This window comes from Delphinus delphis, chromosome 16, assembly GCF_949987515.2.
Source record: "Delphinus delphis chromosome 16, mDelDel1.2, whole genome shotgun sequence".
NCBI lineage: Eukaryota > Metazoa > Chordata > Mammalia > Artiodactyla > Delphinidae > Delphinus > Delphinus delphis.
The window spans coordinates 79404587-79425743 of record NC_082698.1 but is presented as its reverse complement, the minus strand read 5'-3'; the positions used below and the strand labels follow the sequence as shown (position 1 = coordinate 79425743).

Sequence of the window (21157 nt, the reverse complement as noted above, 5' to 3'; positions counted from 1 at the left end):
CTTGAAGAAAAACTGCCAGGAGATCTACACCTTCACGGAAATGAATTCTGCCCTGTGAACTTGGCCAAAGATGCTGAGCCTGGCTGGGACCCCAGCTCTGGGTGACAGGCTGATGGCAGGCTCCTGAGACCCTGGGCGGAGGACACAGCTAACCTGTGGTGGCTGTGAGCTCATAAATGCATGTGGCTTTAAGCTGCTAAACTTGTGGTAATTTGTTCCACCGCAATAAAAAATGAACGCGCTTATGATCTAGGAAGGGGTTACTACTCAAGAGAACTTAGTTAAGTATCTGTAAAACCTAAGATTTGTAAAAAAAAGAATTTTTTTTTAACTTCTTGGAGCATTCCACAAATAAGATGTAGAGGTGATATGTAACGCTAATAATTATACCACGGCAATAAAAGCAGTCTTGTCATTTAGAAACAATAGTGACAGCTGTATCTTCTCTCCCTGTCTGTCCTTGTCTCATACACAGAGTATATAATCAACCAACTGCTTATACGAAGATCCTTTTAGTACCATTAGCAATCGCATTCAGAAACACCAGATAACTATTCCAAGAAGGCATTTTTTCATCTTTATTGGAGTATAATTGCTTTACAATGTTGTGTTAGTTGCTACTGTATAATGAAGTGAATCAGCTATACATATACATACATCCCCATATCTTCTCCCTCTTGCGTCTCCCTCCCACCCTCCCTATCCCACCCCTCTAGGTGGTCACAAAGCACGGAGCTGATCTCCCTGCGCTGTGCAGCTGCTTCCCACTAGCTATCTATTTCACATTTGGTAGTGTATACATGTCCATGCCTCTCTCTTGCTTTGTCCCAGCTTCTCCTTCCCCTTCCAAAGCATTTTAAATTTCTCTCACGGCCCGAGCTGTCACCTTGGAGAGGAAGAGTTGTGTTCCGTGCCAAATCACAAGAAAAGATTTCTCTGGAATGCCAGGATTTCCACAGGTGCCCATTCACCCCTTAAGCATGTAGACACTTTGAGGCAGTGCCTGGATTAAAAGGAACCCAGTAGGCACATAGTAGGTACTCAGCAAGTAACAAATATACAAAAGTGGCGTCTGCTCTGGAAAATAATCTTCACTTTAAAACTGTCAGATGGGGGGTGCTTCCCTGGTGGCAAAGTGGTTAAGAATCCGCCTGCCAGGGCAGGGGACACGGGTGTCACGACTACTGAGCCTGCACTCTAGAGCCCGCGAGGCACAACTACTGAGTCCATGTGCCACAACTACTGAAGCCCACGCACCTAGAGCCCAAGCTCCGCAACAAGGGAAGCCACTGTGATGAGAAGCCCGCGCACCGCAACAAAGAGTAGCCCCCGCTCGCTGCAACTAGAGAGAGCCTACACGTAACGACGAAGACCCACTGCAGCCATAAATACGTAAAATAAATAAATAAATAAAAATGTCAGATGGCATAGAGAACAGACTTGTGGTTGCCAAGGGGAGGGGGTTGTGGGAGGGGTGCATTGGGAGTTTGGGGTTAGCTGATGCAAACTATTACATATAGAATTAGGATAAGCAACAAGGTCCTACTTATAGCACAGGGAACTATATTCAATATCCTGTGATAAACCATAATGGAAAAGAATATGAAAACAAATGTATATATGTGTATAACTGAGTCACTTTACTGCACAGCAGAGATGAACACAACACGGTAAGTCAACTATACTTCAACAAAAAAATAAATTAAAAAAAAGTCAGATGGAATAGTTTGTCCATTCAACACTTATCCATGGATTTGACCTGAAAGGTTACATTTTAGTGAACCTTTCTAATATTAACTTTGTTAGTGTGGACTTTTCTTGCAGTGGTGATGATGCCTAGTGAGTGGAATGAGGTAAAGGAATGAGAGGAAGCCTGGCCAGGTGGAGGGCATCCCAGACCTGCTCTGAGGACTCACCATACACCTAGGGGGACAAGGCTGGTGACATAGCACAGCACACAGCTGAGCTCACAGGTAGGAGGAACTGAGAATACTCGTTTCTGTGTGTAATCCTGTATGGAGCCCTTTTTTGTGTGTGTGTGGTACGCGGGCCTCTCACTGTTGTGGCCTCTCCCATTGCGGAGCACAGGCTCCGGATGCGCAGGCTCAGCGGCCATGGCTCACGGGCCCAGCCGCCCCGCGGCATGTGGGAGCTTCCGGGACCGGGGCACGAACCCACGTCCCCTGCATTGGCAGGCGTGCTCTCAACCACTGCGCCACCAGGGAAGCCCATGGAGCCCATTTTGACAACCAATGCAAAAATAATATTAACGAAACAGGATGGGGGTGAGAAGTGAAAGTGCAAAGCCCCAGGCAGTGATCACGTGGTGACTTTACAGGATGCCCCAAATAGCACCCCCTGACTTACTACAGTTTGCGAGCTTGGCCAGGCCACTTTGCCCACCCAAGCGTCCATCCCCTCAGTTGAAAATTAGGGATAATTATGTTGCCTACCTCACAGCAAAACGGTGATGGGGCTCCCAGGAGAATGAAGATAGTTCACACTGACATGCCGAGAAAGGAAGGATGCTGCATGAATATTCATGATTATGATTCACAGAGGTGAACCTAAGAGGTAAAGACAGGGGTGACTGGCTGGGTGTTACAATGTCAGGGGAATGCTTCACAGTCTGATTCTGATTCCAGAAAATTCCATGGGCATCCTAGTGACCTCACTAACTTCGGTGCCTGCTGGCTTGGACAAGTAGACAGTACCTGGCCTCTGGGGCGCTGGACAGGCAAAGCCGCCCTTGTGCTGTGAGTGAGCTGTGCGCCTGCCTGGTGGCCCTGTCTTTGCTCGGCGTGGCAGTGGCTGGTGTGGCAGTGGCCTCCCTCCCCTCCCCCAGCCCCAGCCTCCATGCTCTCCCTCTGCAGCGGCCGATCAGTGCCTTCTGGGCTCCTTTCTGTCCACGCTTCCACTGTGGCTGGACTCACTCTGATTCACAAGCTCTGGATCTTTCCTGGGCAGCCCCAGAGCACAGGGACCAGGTGGGGCCCGGCTTCCCGGGGAGCGGGGAGGGGGACTGTCTTCAAACTGAGAAAGGAAAAAGCCCTCGAACTAATCAGGATTTAAAATCCCCCAGTGATGGCCATCACGAAGAAAACAACGACCGTCACGGGGGAGAGGAGGCGGGAGGCCGTGGGAAGGTAGGCGCCGCGCACACGTGGTGTCCGAGGTGGAGTCCCAGACCTTCCCGGGAAGGGAGAGATCCTTTCTGGCTGACTCCCCTGACTCTGTGTTTCCTACAATTCTACAACAAAGATCCAGGAACATGAGAAAAGGAAACTGAGAAAAATGTGTCCTGTAATCCAAATTCAAGAAAGAACAGGACAGACGATGTGAGCCAGATAGAAATGAGGCCAAGAGTGCTTTCTTGGGGCCCCAGCACTTTTTTTTTTCTTTTTTTTTGTGAAAAGCCCAAACCTGTTTAACTGCTTCGTGTCAACGACGGTTCTGGGATGCAGTTCACAATGGGAAAGGAAATCTGATTAGCACTGGCAACCTCACCTTCAGTCTTAGGTCAATCTAGTCCAACGGCACATTAAGAGTGATTGCTACCAATTGATTCCTAAAAGAAAGAAAAGTGAGAGGACGGGAGGGAGAGAGGGAGAGGAAGCGGAAGCGGAAGCAGGGGACACAGTTTAATGAAGGGTTATACTGAGAAAGGTCATCCTATATCAGCTGCAGAAAGCGAGCAATCCCTTCTCATTGCCGACCTCGATAAATCCCCAGGTTCCACTGCGCATGCGTGGGCACTGCTAGGACCCATCCCTCCGCTCTCTATATCGCGTTCCTGGTAACTTAAGTGATCAAATTTCTACAATTAGGCCTGGAAATGTACTATTAACAACCCACATTTGTATATTGCTCTACCGTTTGTGAAGCAGTTGTGTAATTGTTATCACGTTTGGTCCTTCACCGCCGAGCTCGGGGCAAGATGGTACCGGTCCCATTTTACAAGTGAGGATGCTGTACCGAGACTCAGGAGAAATGCCGCTCGAAGAAGGTCACGGGGTGACAGGAATCCAAGGCAGAGACCGATTCCAAATCTCACAACCTTTCCCCTGTCCTGGGAGAATGGCCACAGCGGACACAAAGAGGGAAACTGAGGCACAGACTAGCCTAGCGATTTAGTTACTCATTCACTGTGTAAATGACATGGTGGAGACCATCAGCTCTTAGTTAGAACACCTTAGAGTTTCGACCTATTAAAATCGACGCCGTTATCTAAGGCAAAAAAGACCTCCAGCGACCTTACAGTTCTCATGAAAAGGGCTGTGTATTAAGAAAGCATTGGACCCAGTGGGAATCAGAAGGATTTAGCTGTACTTCCTGTGTCCTTATGTGCTAATATGATTACCTCATAGTAGCTATTATCTGTGTCCTATGAATAATGTCGTCCCAGCGATTCTGGAGAGTAAGAGTGGAGTTCCAGGCCCTTAAAAACAATCGTGGGCAGTGTCTGAGTAATCTAGTACCTTGAATCACAAGCAGGAGGCGAGTCTCAGTTTGGAATCAGAAAAGAAGTGATGCAAACCTTTTTAAGCTTTGGAAGGGAGGGAAGCCCCGGCAGACCCAGGATGTGACTTGAAAGGTTGGCTGCTTCTCTCTTGCTTGCTCTCCCCCTGGCCCGCTGTGGCCTGCCCTCCTGGGCCCACCCTCCGCTTCAAATCCTGCCAGACGACTGACAGGCCTGCAGGACCTCGAGGCCGACCCAGACACCTCCAGGCGGGGCTGCAACCTCCACACAGAAGAAGCACATTCTGCGCACAGGTTTGCTTCGCAGACTGATTCAAATCCCACTTCAGGCCCAAATCCCAATTACTGGACATGCCGAATGTAAGGTGTATATGTTTTTCCCCTTCCAAGTTCTTTTGTTGCGTTGCTTTTCCTACGGAGATATGAGGCTGTTTCCATGATGCGAGACATCCTTCCTTTCTAGAATTTCCAGGAAGCGCCGTTGCCTCCCACGTGTTAGATTTAATGTAATTCAAACCGAAGTTTGAGGCTATTTCTCCTAATTCAGGAAAAGTTGTGAGCTTGGCAGCTCTGATGGAAAGAATTCTTTTCTTTAATGGTAGTGGATTTGGGGGGGGGGTGTTTTTCTCGTTTTGGTTGTGTGTATATGTTTCATAAGTGCATAGGAGAATTAAGCTCAGAAAGCAACTGCTTGGAGAGATAGAAGCTCTTGTAATTCGTGTTGTGCATAATGGATTTGGCAGGGCCCAAGCACAGAAATTTCCAGAAGTGTTTGCGTGGCAGCAGTTCTGAGCCAATTCACATTTTTTAGCTGTCCTGGCCAGCTGCCCAGCCTACAAAAAAAGTCTTGTATCTCCACAAGTTTGGCTGGCCTTTCTGATGAGTTTCCAAACTGCATGGCAACATTGGATGAGCTTATTTTCAAGTGCCAAAAAAACTCCTGCTACTTATATTGTTACTAAATACCAGATGTGCTTAATACAGAGTGGGCAGAACCAAACCTAGGGTAATCACATAACCTATCATTAACATTTTCTAAAAACAAAAAATGCAATTGGAACCCCAGATTACTGTTTTTCTTTGTTTGCTTTACGCCCTATTACTGGAACCCCTAGGGTGATGGGAACAGGACTCGGGGTGGAAAGGCAGGCTCTGGCAGCGACAAGGACGCTGTTTACCATCACACCCCTGCACATCTGAAACATGTGTGAGAAAGCCTCAGCCCCAGCAGATTTCCTCCAGCCTCACCCCTTCGCCACCCGCCCCGCCGGGACTCAGCAGGCCGAGGCTCTCACCGCACGGGAGAGCCCTGAAAAGCTGAGGTGCACTGGGACTTGACCTTGAAGGAGAGAAATGTACAGGGAGATGGGCGGGTGGGGTTGCGAGTTGGCAGATGAGAGGCTGGGCCAGAGTTGGCTGCTGCTGCTGGAAAAATGCAGAGAAATTCTGAAAGGCTTGAGGAGACGACAGGATGCTGTGTGGCTTTGTCAGAGGCGCTGCCTGGGCTTCAATGGGTAGAACTGGAAGGATTTCTCGATGCAAAAATCTCCAATTCTATCCCCCAGCCCCCCACCCATCGCCATAATTTCTCTTCTTTTCCTGCTTCCTTCCTTCCTTCCTTCTTTCTTTCTTTTTCTTTCTTTCTTTCTTCTTTCTTTTTCTTTCTTTCTCTTTCTTTCTTTCTTCTTTCTTTCTTTCTCTTTCTTTCCTTCTTTCTTGCCCTCTCTCTCTCTCCTTCATTCCTTCCTTCTTTCTTTCTTTCTCTCCCTCCTTCTTCCTTCCTTCCTTCTTTCCTTCCTTCCTTCCTTCCTTCCCCGCCTCTCTCCCTCCTCTCCTTTCTTTCCTTTCTTTCTCTCTGGTAGTTTTCTGGGAATCCAGTGGGGCGGGATGTGTGCCTGGATCTTCGTGCTCTATTCCAAGCCATTCCTGCCATCGGGCTCCCTCTTCCCTACCTCCACGCCCTGAGCACTTGGTTCTCCAAACCTCTATGCTTTCTGTCTTTTAGTCCTGCCTCCAAAACTCCAAAAGTTATGGAAAGGGCATCCTTCTCACCCCAAGGTTGGGGACCCTGATAGACAGACGGCAAGCACGCGTGTCGGGCTGATTAGAGAGAAAGACGGACTATGGCAAAATGAAATTTTATAGATGGAGGTGGGATCTCACCATAAGAAATTTGAGAGTTAATAACTATTCTGAAAATATTGGTTATCTGCATTAGGACAACTGTATAAATAAAGGAATCAGTGACTCAACCCTTAGAGAGTTGTCTTAGGAAACCTGTTACTAAAAATATATGGTAATCCAACTGTGCCTTGCAGGCCATTTTGCCAAGCCAAACTCAGCGAGAAGACTGCAGGCTTTCTCCACCGCGTGGCATCATCAGAGGGATAAACCATGAGCCTGGTCTAATGAGCAATGAAACACTTTGTAAATATTTGATTTAAGGGGATGCGAATAGTAAAATAAGGTGGAGCTGATGTCTGTAATGACTTTTGAACTTTCCTCCTAACTACAGGCACATGTGTTTAACACATCAGCTGTGTTCCTGAAAAGTCGGGTTTCAATCCATATGCTAAGTGGAATTATGTTTCAGATGTTCTAGGGATACTCCTGACTTGGGGAAACCAGGAATCAGTGAAGAGGCTACGGACAAAGCCTCGCCCACGACCGCTTCGTCTCTGCTCAGTTTGGACGGCCCCCTCTGCCCCCGGCCGAGGCCGAGCCTTTGAGGACGCAGAGTCAGCACCGGCAGCGGCTCATTTCATCGCTGGGTCTGCGGAGGAAAGGGCTGGTCCTAGGGAAGGGTCAAGGGCAGGCTGTTTTGTTTTCTAGCAGCAAAACAGAGAAGGCTGGAGGAAACCACCCAAGCGCCAAGCTCTGCAGAGGGCAAGTGAAGTCGGAGTTTAAAAACAAAAGCGGAGGAGCCCATCTCCTTGAAGCTGTTTATATCACATAACTCAAATAAACACAGCAGCGCAGGCATGGTTCCCTCGGTGAGGGCCAGGACCACAGAGCCCAGAGGCGGACAAAGGGCACCTCCTCCAGCCTCTGGCTAGAAATGGCTCCTTTAAAACAACAACAGCAGCATTAATAATATTCGGGGACACACCAGGACAATTCAGGAGGACAGCCTGAATAAACTGAGGAGAGGACTCATGCTAATTAGGACTTGTAAGGTGACTTTCTTTTCTCTTGCTAAGGAAAGAAATCCTCATCAGAGCAATGGGGAGAAGCAAAGTTGACCCAAAACGGCTATTTGCATTTTGCAAAGGGGGAACAAGAGGCACTCGATCCTGCCGTGAAATCCTGCAGGAGCACGGAGGCCACTTTCTCAGGCACCTGGGGGGGCAGCTGGCTTTCTGACTTCAGCCCCTCCTCAGCCCGGGGTGATGGGAAGCATCGGGCAGTTTTATGGAATCTGCCTGAAGAATAAAGAACATGAAAGAAAAGTTAGCCACTCAGTAAATGGACACAGACCTACAGGCCCGGCGTCTGAACGAAATCAGAGAGTCTTGAAATTGAGAGCAGGCAAGAACCGACTGCAACCTTTTTCGTCAGTCGCCTGCAGTGTCCCAGGACAGCAACCCTATCGTATGCCAGGGGACAAGAATAGAAAGAAAAATTGAGAACACAGCCCTTAGCACGGGCTGGCGGTATCGGTTGCCAGCAGTTGCCCCATTAGTAGGCTATGGGGACATGCGAGGGAATTTTTCTGTACGAGGCTTGTGTTTAAAAATATATCTTGCTTCAACGCTGGTGCGGGAGTGGCTGGGGAATGAGAGCCTGCTTTCTCTGCGCAGAGCAGTTTGCTCATCCTTCTGTGATTTACTGCACGGCACTCACCTCTCTGAGGCCGCCCCTCATATGCCACATGACAGTGACCAAGACCTCAGCCTGGCTCTTAGAAAACTAACACGTAGGACGATTCCTGGACGGAAGCCACGCTCCAGAAACATCCTCCCCAGTGGCTTCCTGGAAGCACACGGGGCCGGGGACGGAGGCTGAGAGGAACGCTTCCCCACCAAGGCCTCTCTGACCCTTCTCACTCCATGGATGTGTCCCCGGGGATGCTTCCCTCCCCATGTCCTTATTCTCAAAAGGAGGACACCAGTTCCTACCTACCTCTTAAGGGCGTTCAGGTGTAATAGCTGATGGAAATGACTTAAAAGCCCTTGGCAAATACAAAGTTCGAGATCGAGCGCTGAATGGTGGCCTCCCTCACCTACCCTACCTAAGGCGTTACTTATGTTCCCCCACCTTTAAACCCTTTGCTGAAAGACTGCTCCGTGGGGTGTGAAGCTGGTCTGTGCCGAAGAAATCTCAGGTTCCTCCAGAGAAGTTTGCCTTTGCAGGAACTGCTGAAATCCTTACACGTCCAAACGCATATTCTGGGTAGGAAACAACAGGTGATGAGCTGCCATGGCTGAGAGGCTGCCAGGATCCACCCATGGGCACCCAGGGTTTGGCACCCGTTTCCCAGGGAGAGATGAAAGGGAACAAATCAACACGGCAGGGTCAAGTTCAAGTCTGCCTCAATGAAACTCTGGAGACCTCCTTCTTGAAAAACAACTGGGACAGTGTGACAGCTGTTTAAGGATGCCAAAGAAAAGTGTCCCCGGGGAAAGCTCCCCAGGGAATGCTCTGTTTGCAAGAGGCAGTTGTGAGTGACACACAAGACAGACAGCCAGGAGCGGGGACAGCCCGGCCCCTGTGAACTCTCCAACGTCCCTGGGATCGGGACCACCCACCAGATGTGAAGGCTTGTATTTCGTGCCGAGGATGATGGCAGTGATAGCCGTGCTGATGACTGCTGTTCTCCGGTGCCTGTTAGAAACTGGATTGCTCTGAAGCCGTGGCTCCTGGAGGGGTCCTTCCTGGGAAACGTTTACCACTTTGGACGCCTCACAGCTCCTGTGGTTGTTTCCTCTGAGGGTCTTCATCAACCAGACACAAATCAGGTTTTATGGTTGCCCGTTATTTGCGGCTACTTCACTTTTTTAATCTTAATTTTTGGCCACGAGGCTTGTGGGATCTTGGTTCCCCGACCAAGGATCGAACCCACACCCGCTGCAGTAGAAGTGCTGAGTCCTAACTACTGGACCACCAGGGAACTCCCTGCGGCCACTTTATAATCTGGTCAGTGCTTCCCTGTGGCAAATGGGTGATGAGACATCAAGACAAGAGGATGGGGACAACGTGTCCATCCAGAGATGCTACACCCTGGAGGTGAAGGCGGACCACACAACGGTCCCCGTTTGTGTGGGAGCTGCCACCTCTGAAGCAGGCTGGGTGGATGTGTCTCATGGAAAGCACTGGACTTGGGTCCCAAAGACTTGGATCTGACTCCTGGACCAACCGCTTCCTAGCAGTATGGAGTGGGGCACATTAGTGAACCTTTCTGAGTCTCAGTGGTCTCACCTGTAAACTGGAGCTGAGACCTACCTGTCAGGGCAGTTAGGGAGTTCCAAGGAAGCACCTCACTCCCAGAGACACAATAAACATTAGCTGAAACAGCAAAATCTGATTCGGTATATGGGCGTGACCTCACCTCCAAGGGCGTTAAACTCAGTCACCTAGTAGGTAGGGTGTCCTCCTGTCTCACCCCCAAGAGCAGGGGCACAGAGCCCGGAAGTCAGCCTGCCACCTCCCCACCAAGAGCTGGTGACGGAGCCCAGGCCGAGCCGGGGCTGCGCGTCCCCGGTGATCCAGAGCGCCTGCCACCACGCGGTTGCGAGCTTTTCCAGAGCACGCGGCTTGGACCATTTGCCCGAGCTCCATCGCTCCCGGCTACTCAGGGGGCATCTCTTTCCTCCAGGCCCCTAGGGCACCACTCTGGGAACTGAAGCCCCAGAAAAAGTGCAAAGAGAAGGAAGCTCAGCGTTATATTCTTTCTAGATGAATCTCCAGGACGCAGCCGCCCCGGGAGAGTCCCCGACCGGCAGCAAACCTGTCTGTGTGAGTCTGCCTCAACATGCTATTTGGAAAGTCAAGATTTTCAATGTAAACTTTGTTCTCCCTTCCCATTCTCTGGGGATTCACAGTTGGAGCTCTTTGCAGCCCTTCCTCTCCACGTCTCCTTGGTGCTGAAATGGGAGGTCACACGACATCCCTGTAAGAACAAGTCCCGGGTGCCGGCGTCCTATCAGAGGGCAGAGCTGCGGCGGCGCTGGCTCCTGGGTTCGCCTGGGTGCTGGGTTTCTCGGCGGCACTATCTTTGGCAGATTTTTTTATCCTTCTTCTTTATCTCAGGCCCGTCGGGCAAATGACAGCGGAATCACAAGCTTGAATGGGCTTGTCTGACAGGCCAGCTTTTCTCCTGGGCTCAGCTGCCTGACTTTTAAAAAGGCACTCCAAGCAGAGGATAGTCATTTCACACCGATTCCTTGCTGTAATTTGCTTTTGGGTTTAAAATGTCGCGTTTCCATCACCCTGGCTGTGCGGCGTAAGGGAGAAGATGGGCCATGCGTGTGGTTAATGTCTCTGTAATAGATACACGCAAAGGCACTGCTCTGCTCTGAAGCGACAGCCCTGGGAACACTGAGCTGCAGACCAAGGAACTCTCTACCAGCCACAGACAAGTGCATTCAAAGGGCTCCGTAACAGACGACTGACTCCCGCAGAAATAGGGCCACTTGTAACAGAAGCCTCACGTGGAAATCTCCACTAGGCAAGCATGTATTAGAATATTTTTATGCTCCAGGCTGTGTGAAGTTGGGGTGGTCTTAGGAAACCCTGCAAAGTGAGAGGATCTGAAACCCAGATCTAAACACAGTGAGGCTCAGATGAAGTCCAGCTGGGGATGCAAAATCCCACTCGGATAAGGGGAAGCTGGAGGATACAGGCCAAAAGGGAAAGAAGTCCCCACGCTGATGAGCACGGATAAGGCTGTGCTTGGAGAATCCTCTAAGCAAAAGGACAGAGGCTCCCGGAAAGGTCAAGGGACAGGGTTGTACCCAGTTTGGCAGCGGGAAGCAATGGCTTTTCCTGATTTATAATCTGCCCGTGGAAGCATCTCTCCCGTTTCTTCACCACCTCTCACCACACTCGTGATGGAGGCCGAGCTGCCTGACGCTTAATTAGTCCTTCTGCCCAGAGCCTGTAATGTTTCACGTTTCTTACTCCTCCCCTGGCCTGTGTGTGCCTTGAGGTCAGGAACCAGCATGCAGCCCTCCCTGCGCGCCCTGAGGCTCCTTCCCAGGGCTTAATAACTACCCAGAGCATATCAGAGCCCTTCGCACACGGCTCGCAAAGCTTCAGGAGTACTAGCGGGATTGCATAAGGCTCAGGCAGGCTGCTTCGAGGGGAGCAAATCCCAGCTCGTTCTCGGTGGGATACCAGGCTGCTGATGGTCTCTCCCACCCGCCTTCTGTGCCTTCCTGGCCGGGACACCATATGTTATATACGCCAGCTGAGCAGAACCGAATGCTCTCGGGCCTCTGGGTCTTTGCACACACGCTTCTCTCCACCTGGTTGCCCTTCCCTCATTCATCCATCTGTGGACTTGTCCGCTCAGCTCCAGGTCAACCCTCCCCTCCAGACAAAGCTTCAGGCGTCCCGCGGGCAGAGCCGGTGACGCCCTGTGCTGTGGGCCCAGGGTACTTGGCCTGACGTGGCGACTGGGCCAGCTTCCCTGCCATCGGGTCGGTACTGCCTGTTGGCAGGTCTGCCTCTTCCGTCGGGCTGTGAGTGCCTTGAGGGCAGGACCCACGTTCCTCCTCGCCCCTCAGCTCTCGGTCCTCAGCACAGTGCCTGGCACCAGTACAAGTTTATTGAAGGAATATGTTTGCCCACATTGGGTAGATCGTGGGGAAGACGGGACCAGGGCCCAGTAAGTAATATGGGGACAGAGCAAAGGGGATCCTGCTGGGAGATAAGCAAGCTGCAGAGAGAAGCAAGGCCCCGGGGCCCCTCTTGATGAGCTAGGGCACCCAGGACCGATCCTACCTAGGATGCTTGTGACGTGATCCTTTGGATAGCTTGTCCCACTTCGGGGGTTTCTCTGTATTTCCTTCCAAGTCTTTAGGCAAACTTCTCTTACTGCTTTCAGGTACTCTGCCCACCAAGATCATTATTAATAGTTTCCAGGGATAGACTGGTGGTGGGGGGTAGCAGTGCATTGGCTGGGGGACCAGGAGGAGAGAGTAGCAGTAGCCCTGGATGGGGGCGGGGGATGGAAGAGGGTACGATTAGGATCGCGGACCCCAGCCTGGCTTCGGATCCCAGCCGAAAAGAAGCAGTGAGAGGGCCTCCGCCTCCCTGCCTGGGCCAAGAGTGATGGCTCTATCGCTGAGTTGCTCAGAACATTGAGCAAATTAATGCATGGAAGCTTCCAGAGTGGGGCCTGGCACATAGTAGTTGCTACTGAAATCCAGGTCCTGTCATCTGGAACCAGAAGCTGGAGTCCAGCCTGGCTTTCTCCACCTGTGAGTTGTCTGACCCAGGTAGGTCACGTCACCTCACCTCTCCACTCATGTTCTCTCGACTCTGATATGGAGACAGAAATGCTGACCTCGTGGGCCATTGTGAGAATCAAGGAGAGGATGGGAGTGAATGTGTTTTGTAAAAGCTATGAGGTGCTTTCCGGAGGTGCTTGTGGAGTTACCTGGGTGAAGGTTGGGAAGGTGAGGACACCTCAGATATCCTGCCTCTGTGGAGTCAATGATTGTGTATTAACTTTAAATAGGGCCTATTAGGTACCCCCAAGCAAACCGTGACTCTCGTTGTGATGGCCGGTTCTGTGGGTCAAATTCGCTGGACCACAGTACCCAGATATTTAGTCAGACATTATTGTGTCCGTGAGGGTGTTTTTAGATGAGATAAACATTTAAATCATTGCACTTTGAGTAAAGCAGATTACCCTCCGTAACGTGGGTGGGCCTCATCCAATCAGTCAAAGGCCTGAATAGAACAAAAGACTGATGGCCCCCAAGGAAGAGGGAATTGTGCCAGCAGACAGCCCGTGGACTTGAAGTGCAGCCCGGGCTCTTCTGCGGGTCTCCAGCCTGCTGGTCTACCCAAGTCCAGATTCTGGATTTGCCAAGCTCCAAAGTTACATGAACCAGTTCCTTAAAAATCAGTCTCTCTCTCTCTTCCTTCTTCTCCCTCTGTACACACGTGGGTGCGTGCATGCACGCTACTGGTTCTGTTTCTCTGGCGCACACTAACTAATACACCCAGAAACATTAGGAATCCTCAGATAGCTTTAAACTCTATCCTCTGACAGTCACAGTGAACGTGAATCTCACAGGGTGCCGCTTTCAAACACAGCTGGTCCAATCTAAGCTTGATTGCCCTCCCTCACCCATTCCTCACCATGGAAACCACATAAAGATTCTTGCCCACAGGTCCCCCCAGCTCCCTCTGCCTCTTGACTGACCTGGTGCTTTCCCATGTGGCCCTGCATGGTGTCTTATGTTCTCCCCAAGGAACCGTGAGTATAATCAAGTCTTTAAACCGTCTCAGTCTCTCTCTGTGTTGACTTGCATCTGGTCTTACTAATGCCCATCCAAGGTACTATGACAAAACAGACCACGGCTTCAGCCCAGTGCTAGGAAAACCCGGGCCAGCGTCCAGAGATGGGCAAGTGGGTTACCGTCACTGTCGTGTGTCACTCTGCTAGAGGCCACGGTACTATTCTATGTGAGATCTGGGGCTGATAGAAACAGCAGTCAGCTTCTCAAGCAGCTCAGGCCAAAAGAACGACTCCTCGCATAAAACAGAAGCACCATCATCGTCATTATAAACATGACGTGGCCCTACACAGAGCCCAAGTGAGCAGTATTCTCAGTGGGACCAAACGCTCATCCCGAGTGAGGGTTTTTACTGGTTCCTTCAGGGCCCAGACGAGTGGTAGTCACCCCTGCAGGGAGTGTTCCAGAAGCATCTGTGTCTGAGACAGAACTCATTCACCTCACCTCGGGGGAGAGGAGGCCAGCTACCTCTCAGAAAAGAGTTCATTCACCCCAGGTGACTCATAACGTCACAGAATCACACAGTTACAGAACCTTAACATTTCAGAGTCTGGAAGGGAGCTGACAGGTCATCTGGGTCCCGCACCCCTCATTTTAAGAATTAAAAAATTATCCCGTGAAAACAAAGACCTTCACTCACCTGCAGTTCTTATTATGGAGGCCCCAATGAATCCTAACTGAAGGACTGAATGGAAAACAGCTTCGAACTACAGCCAGTGTTTACTTTGTGGTGGGTTTTCTTACTGATTGAGGAGTGGGTCCATCCGTTCACCTGCCCATTTGTTTATCTGTCTATTCATCCCTCCACCCACCGATTCTCCTGCCTAGTAAGATGTGAAGACAGAGACACAAAGAGCACGGATTTCACTTGCTCACACTTCCTCCTCTCCCCTTCTTGTTTCTCCCTCTCACCCAGGCTGAAGAGGAGTGTCGCATGCATGTGCGGGTGTGGGAGAAGGGCCAGTTGAAGGCACTGTTGCTGTGGGTTTTTTGAAACTCTCCAAGTCCCTCACACGCCCATGGTCGCTATCACCCAGGCAGGACTGCTTGACAGAGCACGTGATAGAGCGGAACTTAATGAAGGGATCCTAGATGCTAGAGGGCGGAAAACAAGCCCTTCTCTTGTCTTCACGATACCTTCCAGTGTCAGGACACGGGGTCACTGGATGGAGCTCAGGACAAAGAAATGGAAATAAACCACCGCTGGGGGTGCCGCTTCCCCGTTTCCGACGGCCAGTCAGACTATCTACCCGGCTTCGGCTGCGGGTCCTGAGTTAAACGTTACAGCTGATGGGCTGGGTGAATCCATGATCAACAGTGATGCTGGTTCTTACAGGAGCTAAGATAAGGGTAATTAAATCCTGTGCTTCGGGCCATATAAACTGATCTCTGCAGGAGGGCGAGAATTAATTTAATTTCACAGGCACAGCCCTGTCCGGCGCCTCCACCAGCTTTGTGTGATAGACCCAGTGCGTGGCAGAGACGGTAGAGGGAAGGCGGAAAGATTTGTTCCGAGCTCGCGGTATTATTAACCACCACACAAATCAAGAGCCTGAACTTGATGGGGCCCAAGGCTGATCTAGGGCGGCAAATCCAGAGATTCTTACAGCTTCTCCCTCTATTGGGTTTATTACACACAATCTGTACCGGGACTGTTTTCACACTTAATGGCAATCCTGAATCACTATCTACTTCCCATTTTCGCCTGCAAAACAGCAACCCAGAGCTAGTGTTCCGTCATAAACACTCGGCCCCATAAAGCCACGGCTGTACAGACTTGCCTTTTTGTGCGTCTGGGTCTGATTCACTGGCGCTTTGGCAGCCTTCCAGGATCTAGGAGAGGAAAAAAACCATCCTGAGCATCCCAACAGCCTCATTTTGATCTGTGATACTGAGCAACTCATTTCCACTTCACAGGCTCTGCTGAGCTGTGCTACAGAAAGACAAATCCCAGCCGAAGAAAGGGCGGGCGGGAGGATGGTGGAGGAGACAGAGGGAGGGGAGGGGAGAGCAGAAAAAGGCCGCATCTATTAAGCTGTTTTTCTTTTGGTGAAAAGAAGCATTTATCAGTGATTTCATATATCATGTGAGAGGTGGCTTCCTGCCAATTTCCAAGAATCCAAACAGCCCACTGACATCAGATGCTAAATATAGCTCAGCCTTTGCTTTAGGTGAATAAATAATGCCGCTGGAAGGGAATAGGTTCTCTTCAGTTACATGTTTATTATGATCAGCCTGTCAGGCTTGTGTAATCAAAAGAATAATACCCAGTTCCAAGGAGGAATGGTGGGCAAAGAATCTTCAAACGGTTTCGGGAGGTCACTGATGGAGACGCGTTCCCCTTGCCTTCCCAGATGGCCAGCTGAGCCTGGCCCTGGGAGGGAGGTGGGTGATTCCGTTGTTGGGGGTCTTCAAAGCCCTGATAAGTGTGTGTGTGTGTGTGTGTGTGTGTGTGTGTGTGTGTGTTGTATTTGCACGTCTGCCCTGTCCTCCAAACCAATAAGGAGCAGAGGCTGATCTCTCTGGGGGGATACACAGAATGAAGACATTCAAGTGCACAGGTACGGTCACGAGCTTGTCATGAGGCTGGGGTAGAGGTGAGTGGGGACTGGAGAGAGAGCTGGGTGGGGTTTGTAGTAAAGATGGCCAAGGAAGCCTCTGTGTATTCTGACAGGCTTCAGGTAAGGACACTTGTCCAACAGTGATTGAAGAGCCTAACCCCACTGCTCTCAGGGCCTCAGTGCCTTTGATTCCACCCCCAAGAGTTTTATGTTTAGCATGTTGCGTCGAAGTTACATGAAGAATTAAGATTTATAATAAGACCTAGAGATTTCTGCCTTCTCTTCCAGCACCAGCCTTCTCCCCGCTTATCCTCAGGCTCACATGGACGAGGGGGGCCATCCCCAAGGGCTTGTAGGTACTTGGAGGAAGGGGCAGCTGTCTGGAGAAGAAAGGCAAGAAAATTAGTGTGGGGAGAGGAGGAGACAGGGAGTCAAAGTAGCTCCTGGAAGGTGTTGGATCCCTACTGGCATCTGCAAGATTTCTCTTCGCAGACAGGGATGCAATAGAGGTGGTTGCTATGGAAACGGGTGTAAAAGCAGCCCAGAGAAAGGAGAGGGCTGGATATAAAGAGGAGAGAGCAAAAGGCACACAGCACTTTCAAATCATCAAAGGGGAATACTCCAGCACTTTCCATCTCCGAGAGGAGAAAAAAAAAGTCATTGAGCCCAGAGACTGTGGAATGCCACAAGCAGGGGAGGGGTCGGGGCTCTCAGGCACTGTAATCCCTTTCCCCCCAAGCCCGGGTATTGAACCTGCTTTCCTGCGGTCAAAATCATCGACCAGAAAAGCATCTGCAGGCTGCCTAGTGTGGTAAACGCCGAAGTAGACCGCATGCTCTGCTTGGCTTGGTCGTGACCTTCAGTAACGACCTTGGTGAGATCAGGCTATTTTTCTGGGTCACGGTTTCATCCCCTACCTTCCTCCCAGAGAGGAATGACGAAGCACTTTGCTCAGGGAAGAAACGCTAGTGCTGTTTAAGGCAAAGACGTTTCAGACTGCCAGGAGGTCTGGGTGCAGCTGGACAAGACGTGAGCTGCCCCAGCCAGTATCTTGTGCGCATCCCAGTAGGCCAGGGCAGCAGAGGCCCAGGCCGTGTTTATACACAACCAACTTCACTTTGTTTCAGCGTGGGTATTAATAGGATGAAAGCGTTTTCTCCGGCTGAGGAGAGTTTTAACAAGTCATCCATCTTTTATCCCAGGACTTACAAACGCGGTGCTGCAGACACCGGCGCTCTCCAATAGAAATAAGATTCGAGCCACAAACGTAACTTAAAATTCTCCAGTAGCCCCGTGAACAAGGTAAAAAGAAACAGATAACACAAATTTTAATCTAATTTATTTAACCCCGATATATCCAAACTATTATCACTTCAATAAAATCAATTTGGAAATTATTAATGAGATCTCTCGTATTCCTTTTTTCATACTAAGTCTTTGAAATCTGGTGTGCATGTTACAGTTACATCTCAATGAGCCATGTCTCAAGGGCCCAGTAGCCACATGTGGCTGATGGCTATTGTATTAGACAGTGAGGCTCTAGAATTTTCCTTTATACATAGGAAGAAAACAAAGAAAGAACACAAAGAAGAATGGAAAATAGGTCTGTTTCGCTCAGGCACTGATCCTAACCACTGGCCATGTCTCACCGTGGGAGCAATAATTACACACAACACACACACACACACACACACACACATTTTGAACAGATAGTCAACCTCAAATACTTTTCTCTGCCGTTGAACCGTGACCCTCCTGTGATTAAGATGAAGGAGAATTTCCATCTAACAATCGCAGTCTCTGGGCCAGTGAAATCGGACAAACGCAGCTCAAGGCGCATCTGTATCCCTTCCTGAGTGTTCTTTTCTGAGACAGTTTCTTAACCTTTCTGGGTTTGCCTCCATTGCGAAATGGGAATGCTATTAGTTAGGTCACACAATGGCTTTCAGGGTTAAATAAGGCAAAGCCCTGTGACAGGTTTAGCGCACAACAGATGTCCACGGGGGTAGCTCACTTCCTGTTCCTTGCCCAGCTCGGGTCTATCAGTCTGCCCGAGTATCTAATCTTCCTGAGGCCGGCCTCTGTGAATGAAGAAACTAGAATGGTACACTTCTTCACATGGTGGGAAACCACTAGAGTAGAAACAAGACTTTAAGGACAGGAATCGGCCTTCTTTCACTGATTCAGTTCAAGCTAATAGCTGGGTGTTTTCCTAGCACAGAATGATACTAAGGCTCAGTCAATCAGAAAGAGCCCTTCTTGAGAGAAGACTCTAGAAAAGAATGAACATATGTATATGTATAACTGAATCAATTTGCTGTACACCTGACACAAACACAACATTGTACATCAACTGTACTCCAATAAAATTAAAAGTAAAAAAAAGAAAAAAGAGCCCTTCTTTTTTTTTTTTTTTTTCCGGTACGCAGGCCTCTCACCGCTGTGGCCTCTCCCCTTGCGGAGCACAGGCTCCGGACGCGCAGGCTCAGTGGCCATGGCTCATGGGCCCAGCCGCTCCGCGGCATGTGGGATCTTCCCGGACCAGGGCACGAACGCGCATCCCCTGCATCGGCAGGCGGACTCTCAACCACTGCGCCACCAGGGAAGCCCAGAGCCCTTCTTTTGATGGTCATGAACTACATGGTAAGATATTTAGAAAAGGACATTTAAATGTGTCCTTTATCACAATAACCAAGACATGGAAATAACCTAAATGTCCATCGACAGGTGAATGGATAAAGAAGATGTGATACACACACACACACACACACACACACACACACACACACACACACACACACAATGGAATACTATGCAGTCATGAAAAGAACGAAATAATACCATCTGCAGCAACACGGATGGGCCCAGAGCTTATCGTACTAAGTAAAGTCAGACAGAGAAAGACAAATATCATATATCACTTATATGTGAAATCTAAAATAGGGCACAAAAAACTTATCTACAAAACAGAAACAGACTCACAGAGACAGAGAACAGACTTGTGGTTGCCAAGGGCGGGGGTGGGAGGGGGTGGATCGGAAGTTTGGGGGTAGCCTGTGCCTGAGTGCCCCCTGTGTGGGCAGAGCCCCTCAGGAGTGAGGTGAGCACCTCAGCACCACCATTAAACCAGCACCCCTTGGGCCTCCTGACTCCCCAACTCCCTGCAGAGGTGGGAAAACCGGGAGATTATGGAGAATGGCTCCATTCTAGGGTGAGGGTAAGTGTGGGGAGGCAGGGAGAGTCGCCCCATCATTATTCTGGTCTTGTTCCTTCTGTGAAAGTGACAATTTGAGCCTCTACTCCAACCTCTCATCTGAAAAGGGCCAGCGTGTCCCAGGGAAGGAATCACAGGCCAGGGTGGCCACGGGGGTCAGGATGGGCCTGTTTGTCTGGTGTCCACAGGCTGCCACGCCACTCTGCTGCCCCCCGTGCGGATGCGAGTAGGAAAGGAAAACGCAGGAAAGCGTGTGTCTGGCGACTGGGAAACATGGAGAGGCCTCACAGGTCTGGAATAGCGATGAGCCTGCACAGGCCTGGCAGTCAGGAGGAAAGAGGCTGGGCCTGCATTTCCACAGGCCTCTCCCAGGCTCTGGGGGCTCAGGCCACCCCAAAGCCCCGGAGGTTATGTAATTGAGTTCCTAAATGGATCAAAGACAGAACTCCAGACCCCTCATTTATGCCCAAGGACGGAAACACTGGATTTCTCCTGGGAACTTCTGGTTTCTTCTCTCTGTTCCTATTCTTTCCAGCTGCTGTCAGAGGAGGAAGAGGCCTTTCCAAACAGACATCTGTCTTCCAGTGGATCTTCCTCTCCCAGACCCCACCCAGGGCTGCTCTGAGCCTCACAGAGAATAATGCTAGGAGATGCCCCGAAGGGGATCCACCTCCCACGGCTGCCCTGGACCATCCTGGGTTTTAGCTCTGAATGTCCTTCTATCCCGGGGAAAGCCCTCATCCTGGCCCAACTGGGACGGTTGGGCACTTGCCCCTGGTTCCAGCTTCCTTCTCAGCCCTAGAGCTCAGGTTGAGAGGCTCCTGGGCAGTGACTCCATCAGAAGATGTTTGTGAGAGGAGGGGCCTTCCTCTCCCCACAAAGAGCTCTTCATATTCTGACAGCAAAGGAAAAGCTGGGCGTGGGCCTTTCCCCCACTGCCTCAGCTGCCTGACCCGGAATAAGAGCTGGTCAGGAGATGCAGATGACAGGGGGAGAAAGCTTCACCTGCCCCACGGCACAGAGATGCTCGAAGCCCAGGTGGGCACTTGGTACCCTGGGCTGCTGGCAACCACAGAGCACCTCTACTCCTCCAGCTGGGCTTCGGGTCATCAAGACCCAGGTAGTGAAGGGGCAGGAGACGACGGTGGGAGAGAAGTGGGGTGTCATGTCCTGGTCCCTGTAGGTGTATGCAGTGGTGTGCTGGTGGGTGTGTAACAACGGGCTCTCTGGTGTGCAGCAGAGCCCCGATTTGTATCATTTGCCAGTGTCTTTGGTGTAGGTGCTTCATAGCTGATTTCCAGCTGCCACTGTGATGTCGCTGAGTAGGGATGGGGGCGGATGCACGCCACTGGCTCTCATGAGCCATGCGAGCTGTGTCCTTGTGCTGTGTGTGCTTCTCGGGCTGTGCCCACTGAGTGATCCAGCCAGGCCCT

At 50.5% G+C, this 21157-nt stretch overlaps 1 long non-coding RNA gene across 1 annotated transcript; it reads left to right on the top strand.

Moving 5' to 3' along the window:
* Positions 1-4751: 4751 nt before the first annotated feature.
* Positions 4752-15605, top strand: LOC132439485 (uncharacterized). The gene is made up of 3 exons (XR_009522369.1): positions 4752-4773; positions 13824-13909; positions 14866-15605. It is a non-coding gene; the product is annotated as an uncharacterized lncRNA (long non-coding RNA).
* Positions 15606-21157: the final 5552 nt, after the last annotated feature.